Source organism: Pleurodeles waltl, chromosome 5 (assembly GCF_031143425.1).
Source record: "Pleurodeles waltl isolate 20211129_DDA chromosome 5, aPleWal1.hap1.20221129, whole genome shotgun sequence".
NCBI classification, from domain to species: domain Eukaryota; kingdom Metazoa; phylum Chordata; class Amphibia; order Caudata; family Salamandridae; genus Pleurodeles; species Pleurodeles waltl.
Window position 1 is genome coordinate 174,536,377 of NC_090444.1, and position 13,032 is coordinate 174,549,408.

The window sequence follows — 13,032 nt, forward strand, 5'->3', positions numbered from 1 at the left end:
AGGGCTGACAACTAGGAAGCTGGTATCCATAGGTCTATCACATCTACAAGCATGTGTCACGGCGTAGACACCCATCAATACCTGATCTGCCAATACAATTCCTTACACACAAATATCCATGCCAGCACATGTCTGGCCTTGACCTGCATGCACACCTATTACATTCCACATAAGTGTTACGTACATGGAGTGCAAAATATGGAGTACCATGCTCGGGGATAATTGCCCACCCAGTCCTCCATATACATTACAATTCAGGGATGCACCAAATTGGGTTCAAAATGGTGCATCCCTGTGTTGTGAGAATGACAGAGTGCCCCAGTGCCAATATTCTCACAGCATTGCACTTCTTAGTCACATATGGCCCTACATGTGGCTTGTCATCACCTTGTTTACACAATGCTGCCCATTGAGCACTGCGAGCCTCACAAGATATGACCCTCTGCTCTTGAATGGGGAACCATTAAATGGGACACAATGTCACCATCCAGCCTACTTTGATATCTGATCATTTGACAGCTTATCACATCTAGCACATGACTCACTCACACCAAACCCTGGATTACTTCACAGGACACACATTATTACACTTACTAGATACATCTGGATCCTCAAATCTAGCCACTTTGCCAATAATGTAGGGAGCCGGTCCACCTGTAAGATATGGATGGAAAACCATGCTTTGGGGGTCATTCCAGGGCCAACGACCGCGGGAGCACCGCCAACAGGCTGGCGGTGCTCCCATGGCATTATGACCGCGGCGGTACAGCCGCGGTCAGATACGGGTAACTGGCGGTGTACTGCCGGTTTCCCGCTGCCCAAGGGAATCCTCCATGGCGGCGCTGCAAGCAGCGCCGCCATGGGGATTCCGACCCCCTTACCGCCAGCCTTGTTCTGGCGGTTTTGACCGCCAGAACCTGGCTGGCGGTAACGGGTGTCGTGGGGCCCCCTAACAGGGCCCCACCAAGATTTTCAGTGTCTGCCAGGCAGACACTGAAAATCGCGACGGGTGTAACTGCACCCGTCGCACCCCTTCCACTCCGCCGGCTCTTTTGACCGTCTTTTGACCGCGCAGCGGTATTCTGCCAGCGGGACTTTGGCGGGCGGCCTCCGCCGCCCGCCAAAGTCAGAATGACCCCCTTAGTGTCATATCACTGTCACGACTACTCAACAACAAATTACAGCGTGTACTATTTTAGAGGAGTGAGTTAGTTATCCTTGTGTAAAACAATACAACAGACACACCACTACAAACTCACTATGACACTGGCACTCAGGTGAGGGAGAGCCTCACATCTGCACATTTACACTGGCCTGAGACTCAGTGCTACACCCTGCAACAACCATATGTGGCCACTCTATAGAAGATGGAACTCCATGGTATGAGAGAGAGCTATGTGACAAATACATGAAACTACCCTGGTGCTTTGCAAGACAATTGACTCAGGTATTCAAGCTTGTCCTACAAGACATCCAGAGGCACATTGTGATGGACATGCAGCTCCATTATTAGTCTGCCATGATCATGCATTGAGTAGTTCAAGACTGATGTGGAAAAGGTGTCTGATGGCATCAAATGCCCCATTTACATTGCCTAACATGGGTAAGCCCCCTTTGCTAACATAATGGCAGGGATCATGTGTGTGAAATGATGACAATGTAGAGCTATACGTGTGTTGCCCTACTTTGCTGACACAATCCAGGTGAATATTGTAGGCTGGTGGTGTCTTGGTGTATAATACAACACTGTGCTGGGGCATAGGTGTCTCCATGGCCTCTGAAATGTGTGACTTAGTGATGGTTGTGCATGACTCACCAGACATCTGGCCTGCATTGGTATAATAGTAGGACATGTGAACTCCATGTCTAGACTGGCGCAGTTACACTTCATTCTGGTTGCGTGCAACCTGTCCACAAGCATTGCATGCAGCATTTCAACACATCTGCTACTGTCATTCAAGAGCGGTGAACAGTAAATAGTATGCCAATGGGAGACTCACCAACAGGGTCACCTGTCTCCACACCAAGATGATCAACTAGATCCTACTCCCTGGCCACCAGATCTGCCAAGCAATGCTTCAGCTGGTGCTCATTCCTGGTGCTCCGAAATACCCTCTTCAGGTGGTGGAGCACCTTGCAGCACCGCAGCCACCTCGCCTCGGTGCGGTAACCTTGTATTACCTGACCCCCAATCTCCAACATCAATGGCAGGTAGTGGACTACGAGCCACACAAAGCCACCCAACTCCTCCTCTCCCATCCTGGTCAACCTCCCCCTACCAGATTATAATATCACAGTACAGGTTGACCACAAGGATTTAAGTAAAAAATATAAAATGAGTATAAAGGAAACTTAAGCCCAATAACAAATCCCAACTAACCCAATTTAACAACTGTCCTGGATAGACACCCCACAGTACAAGTACAATTATATTAAAAAACACACAAATTTACAAACACTGGGACAAAGTACAGACAATAATTGAAAAAAGATGACAGGAGAGACACCACAAGATACAAAACACAGGAAAATCACACCACCGACTCCAGAACACAATCACACAGTCAAAAGAGGCAGAGGCACAGACTGTAAAGAGAAAGTGAAACTACACCCACTCTACCATGCTTGTAAACAGGATTTCCTACTACATCACTTCCTGTCCCCGTGCGTCACGTTTTCTGTTTTGCGTGTATTTATATGATGCATGTAATATTTGTGTGGGTATTTGAGACGCATGACGCACATGCGTCATTTTTATTGACGCATTACCTTTATGCGTCTAATTCACTGAAACTCAGCATTGAGCAGAGTGCGAAGGTGGAATTCATGCTAAGGGCCCATGTGTCATATACTTAGCGGATATTTAAGATGCATTTTCATCAATTTTATCGACTCAATTCCTGATTACATGTTTTTGTTCCATTGTCTATGGATACACCCTGTATTAACATCCAAATGACATGGGCTGTGCCTCAATGTGGCATATTGTGTATGGCCACATGTAGTAGTCCATGCAACAATGTGATGAGGATGTGATTGGTATGTTACACCGATGCATGTGTTACAGAGTCAACAGCATGCAAATAGTTGCACGTCGCGCATATGTATGCATGTGTGACAATGGTGTATCCACATATGTATGGCAGTCAGTACAATGCAATAGTTCTGGTTTGTGATTGTGAATTGTGTTTACTTATGTGATGTGTGAAGTTGTCTTACAGAGCATAATATTTAAAACAACATATACAGCTCAGGAATCGTTGATGATGGCTGAACAATGCTACGTAGGAAATGTCATCCGACAACTGTCTCCGTATGTAGATTTGGAGTTTATGATGACTTGTGTGTGGCCTACACATATGTCTCACATGTGTACAACTAAGGCTCCATACTGTGTATGACACACTCTGCCTCTATTCCACCCAGATTATGTTTTGACCACAAATGTTTTATTAAACGCATTACATTTAGCAATGGCTGTTTTTTTTGTGTCGTGGACCTGCAGCCCCAGTCTCATATTTTCTCATCCATACTGATGTGCATTCCGCAGACGTGTCAGTGCAAAGTGTGAGGTCATGTGTACCCTGTGTCAGGATTGGGCCCCATGGCAGTGGCAGGACTGATTACCATGGATGTACCACACAGGCACAACGTCTTCAATTGCTTGTCATACTTGGGCTAATTATGATGGCCATTGTTACCAATGATGTCCCCCCCCTTATCACACATGCTCCATGCAGCCATTGCAAATCTCAAACTGAGTTGTGACAGTGTTCTGTTCCAACATTACTGTCTTTCAAATTTTTGACATCCACTACCTCATGTGTGGGCCCCTTGCTTACTTCCTATTTGGACATTCTGTAGTTGTGTGTGATGAGTTATTGATGAACAAGTTGGCAACGTGGATGTCATTCACATGTTGTGGACCATAGATTGTGTCCTTCAGTTGTGACATTCAAGTGATGAGGCTATTTGTGATGTGTGTGAGGGTAGCAGTACAATCTAACACATCACATGTGATGTTGCAACAGTACTTTTCAGATTAATATTTGTAACATGCTCCCCGAGGTTAGACTTAGACTCCTAAGGTATATGTTATGGAGATTGAAGAGACCAAAGCAGGATTGTTTGAATAAGTAAGGTGTTTATTTACAAAATGTACAAGGTGAGTTAAGTGATTTTTAAATGAGAAAGTTATCAATTATGTGCTGTCTGCAGCGTATCCCACAAGCTGTGTTGTGCTGTTCCCCCTCATTTTCTTCGCCACCATCCTCCTCCTCCTCCTCAGGTAGGTCATCAACCTACTCATACAAGGGGGTGTTCATCCGCACACATATGTTGTGCATGATAGCGCATGTCATTATGATCTTGCAGACATTGTGTGGGGCATATCGGAGGCTGTCTCCTGTGAAGTCCAGACACCTGAATCTTGACTTAAGGATGCCAAATGTCCTCTCCACGATATTCAGTGTCTTCCGATGTCCCTCATTATATGCACGCTTTGCTGTTGTGCTTGGGTTGGCAAATGGGGTCATAATCCATGGCTGTATGCCATAACCCTGATACACTGCAAAAGATTAAAGGAGTAAGTTGTTGTAAAGGCTCGCAACAGGTTTGTCATGTAGCATGGCAGTTGATATTTTGAGTTGGCTATGACTCATATGTGTTAGTGGTATGGTGTGAGGTCCTGGCCTTGTGTAAGGCCTTCTCAGCACTGGCTTGTTGGACATGATAATCTTGAGTTTGGCTCAAGGACCTGGGACATATGATTTGGATTCCTAACTGATGGTCAGTATGTACATACCATGCGTTGTGTAGTGCACCTTTGTATCACTGTGCTATCACTAGAGGGGACATGACACAGCCTCACAACACAATGGGGTCAGATGTGGTGGTAGCATGGCAGCACTACAGAGCCTGGACATCCCATCCATTACAGATGATGAGCAAAATGTAGGCCCATTGAAATGAGTAAGTGACAATGCATAACACGTCTCCAACATTGGCAGCACTGTCCTGAAACATTTTGACTATGCAAGAATGCCCCATGTGTGACATGTTACTAGGCAAACCTTTGTTGTCCCCTGCGCCAGTAGCTAATATGCAGCCGTGAACCTACACTACCAACCTTGCCCAGGGTACCTGGCTAGCTGTCCTGTGGAGGTGGGTGTATCTGTGCAGGAAGAGACACCGCCCTATACATATGCTGTTTTGATGGACAATTGGCTCTTTCTGTGTGTGCAGCAGTATGCAGCATGCATTGGTGGCACATTCATATGAGTTAATATGAGTTCAAAGCACAGTCTATTTCCTTAAAGCAACCTGAAAATGTCACCTCTGGGATGCTGTTTGATGTTGGCACTTCCTGGGTTTAGGTGACACCTACATCTGAGTCAGCATCATCATGCTATGTATCTTGTGGTGACGGACCTGCAGCAACACACATTGCACGCCTCTTCCATGCTACATACTGCATGGGAGGGTGGCCGATTTACAATGTGGCTTCAAGTCACAAAAAAGTGTCATCTGCCAAGTTGTACATATAGTACAGGAAATGGCAATGGCACTGGGGGCTTTTACATAGGTACCTTAGAGATACTGAGTGGCAGCTAATGTTTGTGGCAGCAATTAGGTGTCCAAGGGTGTGTATCCCATTGTTTCAGGATGATCAACATAACTACCAGTGTCTCTCCTATCTTCCAACACATTATTCAGCATTTATACTGTCAAAACATGAACATGCAGGCTATGGGATTGAGCTCAGCTACTTAGCAAATGTGTCCCTTGGCACAGTGCATGTGAGGTCAGTTATGTCCTGTATTCTCCTACATGGTCCCACTATGGCACCCATGTTCTGCACTGTCTAACAGTGACTCTGCCCATCGTGGGCCTTTTATTGTTTATGGTACAGATATGATGGTGTTGTGGGTCAGTAAGTGGTACATGTGAGGTGGCCCTCCAGTAGGTGTTGTGCCACTTCTCACAAATCTGGCACGTGGTATGTGATGGGCATTGATTTTGTATTCCTATGTGTGCGAGCCAATGCGTCAGGCAGATGTCTGTGGACACCACAGGTAAGTCAGGTATGTGTTTATAAGATGTATTTGGTATTGGCAGCAGTTGTCTGGCATTTGATGTTGCATGGCATGATTTGAGGGATCCGTGCCTATATGAGACTTATGTAACATGAGCATGGTGTATGCCATTGACATGGTTGTGCTATTCTTAGTTTGGTGTACTGTGTGTGACGTGTACGTAGTAGGCATCCTGTGGGCACTTGTAGTGGTCTCTGTAGTTCTTCTATTAGCAAAGGGTACATATCTGCACCTGTCCTTCACGAGGTGTGCCTGTCAAGTTGTGGGGGTATTACGTACATGTGGGTGTATGTGTTTGTGGTGTGCACTGATTGTGCCGCACTACAGCATGGTGCGTATGTGTTGTTACCTGCACATCTGTGTTACCCTGGCCATGTGTTTATATAGTGGTGTATGTATTGGTGTGTTGTGTGTATGCTAGGTTTGTTGACTTAACCACAAGTAGGCCATTTCCATATTTTCCAGCCAGGAATTGTTCATTTGATTGTTCATTGATCCTTCTGTCCCGGAATATGAAGGCGTCATGGACACTCCCAGGATACTTGGCCAAAATGTTTATGAATAGTCCCCAGTGGTCCACTATGCCCTGCACATTAATGGAATGCGTGTGCTTGCGATTCAAGTATAAGTGCTCTGTTGCTGCAGGTGGTAGGAGCCAGACATGGATGCAGTCTATTGCACCGAGCACATGCAGGAAGCCATGGATTTGGCAGAACCCCTGTTTTGTCTCCTGCTGCTTTTGCTGGGTATTGGGGAAGCTGATGTGGCGGGATGTCAGGGAGATTATAGCATCTAACATCTTTGGCAAGAATGCAGAGAATGACGGCTGTGAGACACCAGCAACCAGGGCACCTGTTGTTTGGAATGAGCTACTTGCCAGCATGTGCATGACAGCTAGCAGCTTTGTCACGGATGGTATGTTGTGTGGAGTCTGCAGGCTGGCTGTGATTTGTGGCTCAATGTGGTGCAGCAGGTGTAGTATGGCTTGCCGGTTCAATCTGTAGGTCCTTATGATGTCCTTGTCCATGAGGTCTGAAGACCGTCTCCTGCCTTTTGCGCTGCCTTTGTGGGCCATGTTGTGGTGGTGGTGATTGCTGTAGTTGCTGCTGTCCTCTGCATTGTCTTGCAAGGTGGATCAGTAGCACCTCCATCCTCTCTTGTTGGTTGGTAATGTTGCTTCTGTTTGTTTTCCTTAAGTAGTGAGGAGTGTGCCTCATTTTAATGCCTGCTCTGCCCCAGGCGTTAAAATTTGACCAAATCGAGTTAACATCAGTTTTTGGGCTTGCCTCCCACCGTGTGTCTTTTTTGCCCAGGTGGATAAATATGGTGCTAGGGAGTTAGAGTGATTTTTTGGATGGGGACGCCTACCTTGCATCTCATTGACGCAAGGAGGTTTCATGCACCCAAAAAATGACGTTAACACCAATATTTTGACACTAGATGGGACTAGCATCAAAATATAAGTATGGCGCTACCTTTGCGCTGATTTAGCGTAAAAAATGTCGCTAATTCAGCGCAAATAGAGTATAAATAAGCCCCTAGGTTCCTTTAGTTTCTTCATACATTCATTAAGAGCAATGTCTCTCAGAGAAATAGCAGCAAAGGAGATTGTGAATAATAATTGCAGCTGCAATATCACCAATAATACCAGCAATACCAACAATGCCCCAGCAGCAAATGAGGAAAGCAAGTGTTTCCAAAATGCTCACTAGAGGGTGCCTGGTGCTTATTTTGGGGGGAATTAAGCGTTCACTGTGAAGAGAAATTATTTATGTAAAATAGTGCTCACTTTTGAGGGAATTAAGTGGCCATTGTGAAGAGAAATTATATATGCAGCTCCACGAAGTGAGAAAATAGCGCTCGCTTTTGAGGGAATTAAGTGGCCAAAGTGAAGAGAAATTATATATGCAGCTCCAAATAGTTAAACACACAGACAAAAAAGAAAAGTAACTTCTGTGTGCATAAAAGAGATGAAGAGACACTCTCATACATGCCTCACTGCTTCTCACTGGAATTGGCCAACACAATAGATACCTAAAATGGTGGTCATTTCGAGATGAACAGCACTGTCGTCATTAGCAGGATTGTGTCATCTCTGCCATATGACTCTTGTTGTTCTAACAAGACTGCTGAATTAGGAGTGACAGCACCAACGCTTGTGGGCAACAGTCATTCCCACACCAGTTGGCGGCTGTCATCTCAACACTTCCGGCTTGCTACTAGCACCTCCCCCAACCTAGAAAGGAAGAGTGATTTGTGGCAGGCTATTGCATGACACTCTGGTGACCTCAGGGAAGTCAAGGTGAATGGATCGTACCCCTTTCTTTCGTTAGCAAAAGGTCTCATACACACGCAGGCAATAAAGAGATGTAGGATGGTTTTCAATAGATTTACTGAAAATACTGGAATCTACAATAAAATATATGAGCTGCAATTATTAGGATGATTAGACAAAACAAAACCAGGATTGTGATAATTACTGAGAAAAGAATGAATAACCCCAACATATTGCATAAACATACATGTAAAAATTCCTGTCTCATGTCTAGCATCTAACTTCTTAGCAAGAGCTCGGCAGCAGTAGCTCGATCTGTCCGTACATAGTCCATGAGAGGAGCACCCACCCCCATTACCTTAGAATCAAGGTCTGCCTTCGTCTCTTCAGCGGGCTGGCAGAGACAAGGCAGAGATCAGCTGTAAAATAGCGTGCAGCATAGATGGGAATCCTGGCCGGAATTACCCCTCTCAGCCCTCTTTTGGCCCACATGGTGTTTTTTATAAGAACACATGTATTGTATGTATTGTTCTGAGAAATAGGCCTAATGTGGGCATGTACCTAACGGCTAGATTGTCTGTGCATTCTTGTAGAGGCAATACCAAACATTATCTCATGCTGTTCTTGTACTGTTCCCTGTCAACCCTGGGCAAGGAACATGATGAGAAAATGTTGTGCATAATAATAACACGCTCACAAAATAATAGCTGATCAGGAAAAATAAAATCTCCCCACTAAAAGCAAGCTATTCTAAAATGAATAAATAAAAATAGAGCACATTATCTGGGTAAAAAGGCACAGGCCGCTGGCCTAAGCTAAAATCTACATGCCCAGGCTAGGTGCTAAAACGAATCCATGACACCTTCCCCATTGGCGGAAAAAGAGTGCTAGTCAAAACGTTAAACTATAAAATGCTCTAAACTAAAATACTAAAAGCATTATCAAATATGCCTCATGTAGATTAAAATGTCGAAGATGACAAGACAGTCAGGCCAACAGGCAACCCAAATTAAAAAAAACAATTTGAATATACGTTTAGAATTTAGAAGAAATGCCAATGATCAAATGTCAATAATAACTATGATCCTGTAAAAAATCTTCGATGTCAGCAATGGTAACAGAAGCCAAGAAGGACTCAACTTCGGCAGGTGATAACTTGACTAGCACATTGGCTGGAGGATCCACTGAGCAATAGTGTGTAGAGGCCTCAGGCTCAGATGAATTTGAGGAAGAAGGATCCGTCAATGTGCCAGATGTCAAAGGAGCAAGCAAGTTCACAAGTGGCTGCTCATAAGATACCTCTCGTATTAACATCAGTCTCAATGGGCATGTCTGTGAATGAATCCTCATCAAGAACTTTAGCATCTAAAGAAAACACTGGCTGTACAGCAAGACACACTTTCAGGGAACATTCGAAGAAGCACCATAAGCAATGGAAAACTGGTTGCACACAGACCAGAACCAGCTGGAATGTTAAAGACCCACTCAGCTCCAATTCCTCCAACTGGGAAGTTCCAAAGTAATGCATCATGCGATTACGACACAGCTGGCTGGTGGTAGCTCCATCACTCCGCTTTGCTTTTTTTTGCACAGCCACTGCGTATTAAAAATAGCAGCAGTAGAATACCGCCAATCAATGCCAACGTTATTGGGAATCCACTAAACACACTCAAAAAGAATGAATGAATGGCTGAAGGAATGACTGCAAATATTTCCTGGAAAGTGCCAAGAAACCCAGACCAAACAGCCTTAAAAAGGTGCACAATCCCAGCAGTATTAGATGTGTTAACATTTTGCTCATCTATTCTCCAAAGTGTTTGGGGAAGTTGGTATTTAATAGGGACTGTATTTCTGCTGGTAACCTTGCTAGATGCAGGTCATAGGTCTCTTTGCTGATGTCAGAGTTTTTTAAACAATAGCGCCTTTAGTCTGCTCAGCTTGTCAAAATGTACATCAAAAGTAGTGATGGGCAGCCCCAAATCTGCTACTTTTATCTTTTGTGTGGGTGGAAATAACTCACGCCCGCAACAAGTTGCCGTTTCAAAACAGAAACTGCATGGGCAATTCCAGGTTTCATTCCACAGCAGCTTTGATCATTAAGCCTTACATAACTTCTATTGGAAAGTATCTGAAACACTGGCTGAATCAAAGAGAGGGGAGTACCCTCCAGGTAGCAGGCCAAATTAGATACAGCCACATTGCAAGTGCTGTGCAAGGACACCTGCTTACAAATCATAGAATGACTCACAGTAGTCTCACATTCACTTCCGCTAAGAAAGGCCTCCGTTTTGCCATTCAGACATTTGTAATCGAAAGGCAACTCACACACCTCATGGATATAACTGTCCCCTAACTGCTCAAATCTGCCAACTGAAAACTGTTTCAAGCAGCCCATAAACTTTAATGGCGAAATGGGCAGATTTATTACTCCATGTATGAGCCATACTGGAGAGGGAAGTTCTACAGTAAAAGGGAATTTTTCCAACTTCTCATTATTAAGCATGATGTAACTAGCTTCTTTCTTAGCCAATAGCTGTTGTGCCTGGTCAAATTAAATGGGACAAATAATTCAGTAGATTTAACGTGCTGCTATTGTAGGTGGCCACTTTTTGTTACTTGCAACATCCAACCTAAGTGCATAATGGACTTCAGTTGACTTTGTTCTTGATGTAAAAAGGACATGTCATTCTGAATAACGTCTATTGCAGAAGAGACAATGTTATTTAGGTTATAAATGCAGTTGGACATGGTATTCATGCCATTATTGACAACTGCTAAAGTGTTCGCCGTGTTTTCTTTGTTTATGTACCTTAAAGCGTGTGGCAGCTTCCATCTGTGAAAGCTTCCAGATCTCATTGTATATGGCATATAGAAAACGTTTTGAGTGTCGTATCCTAGGACCTAACAAGAAATCTCGTAAGTCAACTTCCTCTGCAAGGAGGCTAAGGTGTTGTAGACAGCTGCTAATGTGGAAGAACGTAACCATTGTTGGCAAAGGTTACCCACACTATATGTTGTTATGATACCCAAGTACTGAACTGTGACGTAGCTAGGTTCCAGTCAGCTTTGCTCTGAAACCCCCTGAGGAGTTACCAAAACGAGCCTGACAACCATTTGAGTCCACCGGCCACAATAACCACCCACTGGGACGGGTAAGTGAGGAATTAAAGGTACCGTTCTGAACCCAAGCAGTAAGCTGTTCTTTAGGTATATTTAAAAATGTTTGCCATTTGTCAAATTTAGCACGTGTGGGGATACTGGGCTCCTTCAGTTATTTTATCTGTGGTAACCCTAGGCAAGTTGTTTGGTGGACAGTGACATTCAGAAATATAATTTGCACAGGAGTAAGGCATTCCCTAAATAAAGCTTCCCTATCCCGTATTTGCCAATCTTCGTTCCACATACACTCTTTAAATCTATCCTGTTTTTCTAAAATTCTTAGCCTTCAACAGCAAGCTGGGAAATAAAGGAGTCTGAATAAATTAATTTTGTATCAGTTAGCAATATCTTTCTCATTTTCGAGGAGGCAATTCAAAATAGTAAGAATCTGAATTGTAAGCGTCATGCCCAGTAAAGTATGCAAACTTTTCTATGTAGGTTTTGGAACTACCCACTGGTGGAATCGAACAATTCTCCTATTGTGTGTAATTAAAAATGGTCTAAGGGCACTAGTCCGGTGCAGAAAGTAATGTCTGTAATGGTGATAACAGAACATTTCTCCATAGTTCGCAGTGATCATATAAACATCTTCACTTTCAAATACAGTGTAATATTCATGCTCAGAAAACATGGAATCAACTGTTTTAACATCCTAGTCACCAGAAACAATCCTGGGTGTAATTACATCACTCACTGAAACTTTAAACACAAAAAGAATTTGAATTACCTTAGTCTGGCCAAATATGTTGAATGGAACTTTGTCCCAAACAATACCATGTGGAACTGGAACAGCTGAAATGTTCAATAGTGACAAGTCACTTCATACCTTATGAGAAGAACGTTAGGGTGTCAAAACCTCATCCACCAGTTCAGCAGAGCATTCTGGAAGATAACGGCCATTTATCAATAAAAAGAAAACAATGACAAAACCAATCCAGAGCGGAAAGGCAAGCAATGTCAGTAGTACCATGGATAAACCAGATAGGTATTTTTAAGCCAGTTATACAGCCTACATGTCTTTGATACAGGTGCAGTTGCTGAAGCAGAAGAGTTTGATGAAAAATCACCAATGTCGACAAAGTAACCAGAAGCAGCCTGTGAAAAAACAGGAGCCTGTGCAGACCTGGTATATGGACCTAAAGCTGGTGGTTCGTAATAAGCAATGTCATCTGTGTGTGTTGAATTGGAATAGTATAGATCCACAGTTTGGACATTTCTTGTCGATGAAGTAGTGGTAGGAATTAACAGGAACTCATTCTCCATCCTCCCCAAGCTGGGGGAGACAAATGTAGCATTGGTACTTGCAGAAGCATTGTCCAGCCCTTGACGAGGTATTTCCTGTGGGGGAAGTGTAAATGGAAGGGGAATTACTCAGGAATACTCCTGGTCTACTGTGTAGGATCAGCCACATGGTTCAACTTGACATTGTTAATTGATACAAAGTGGACTTTCTTTGGAACCTGCCAGCAGTGGTAGAATGACAGTTCTGGTAACGTGTATTCC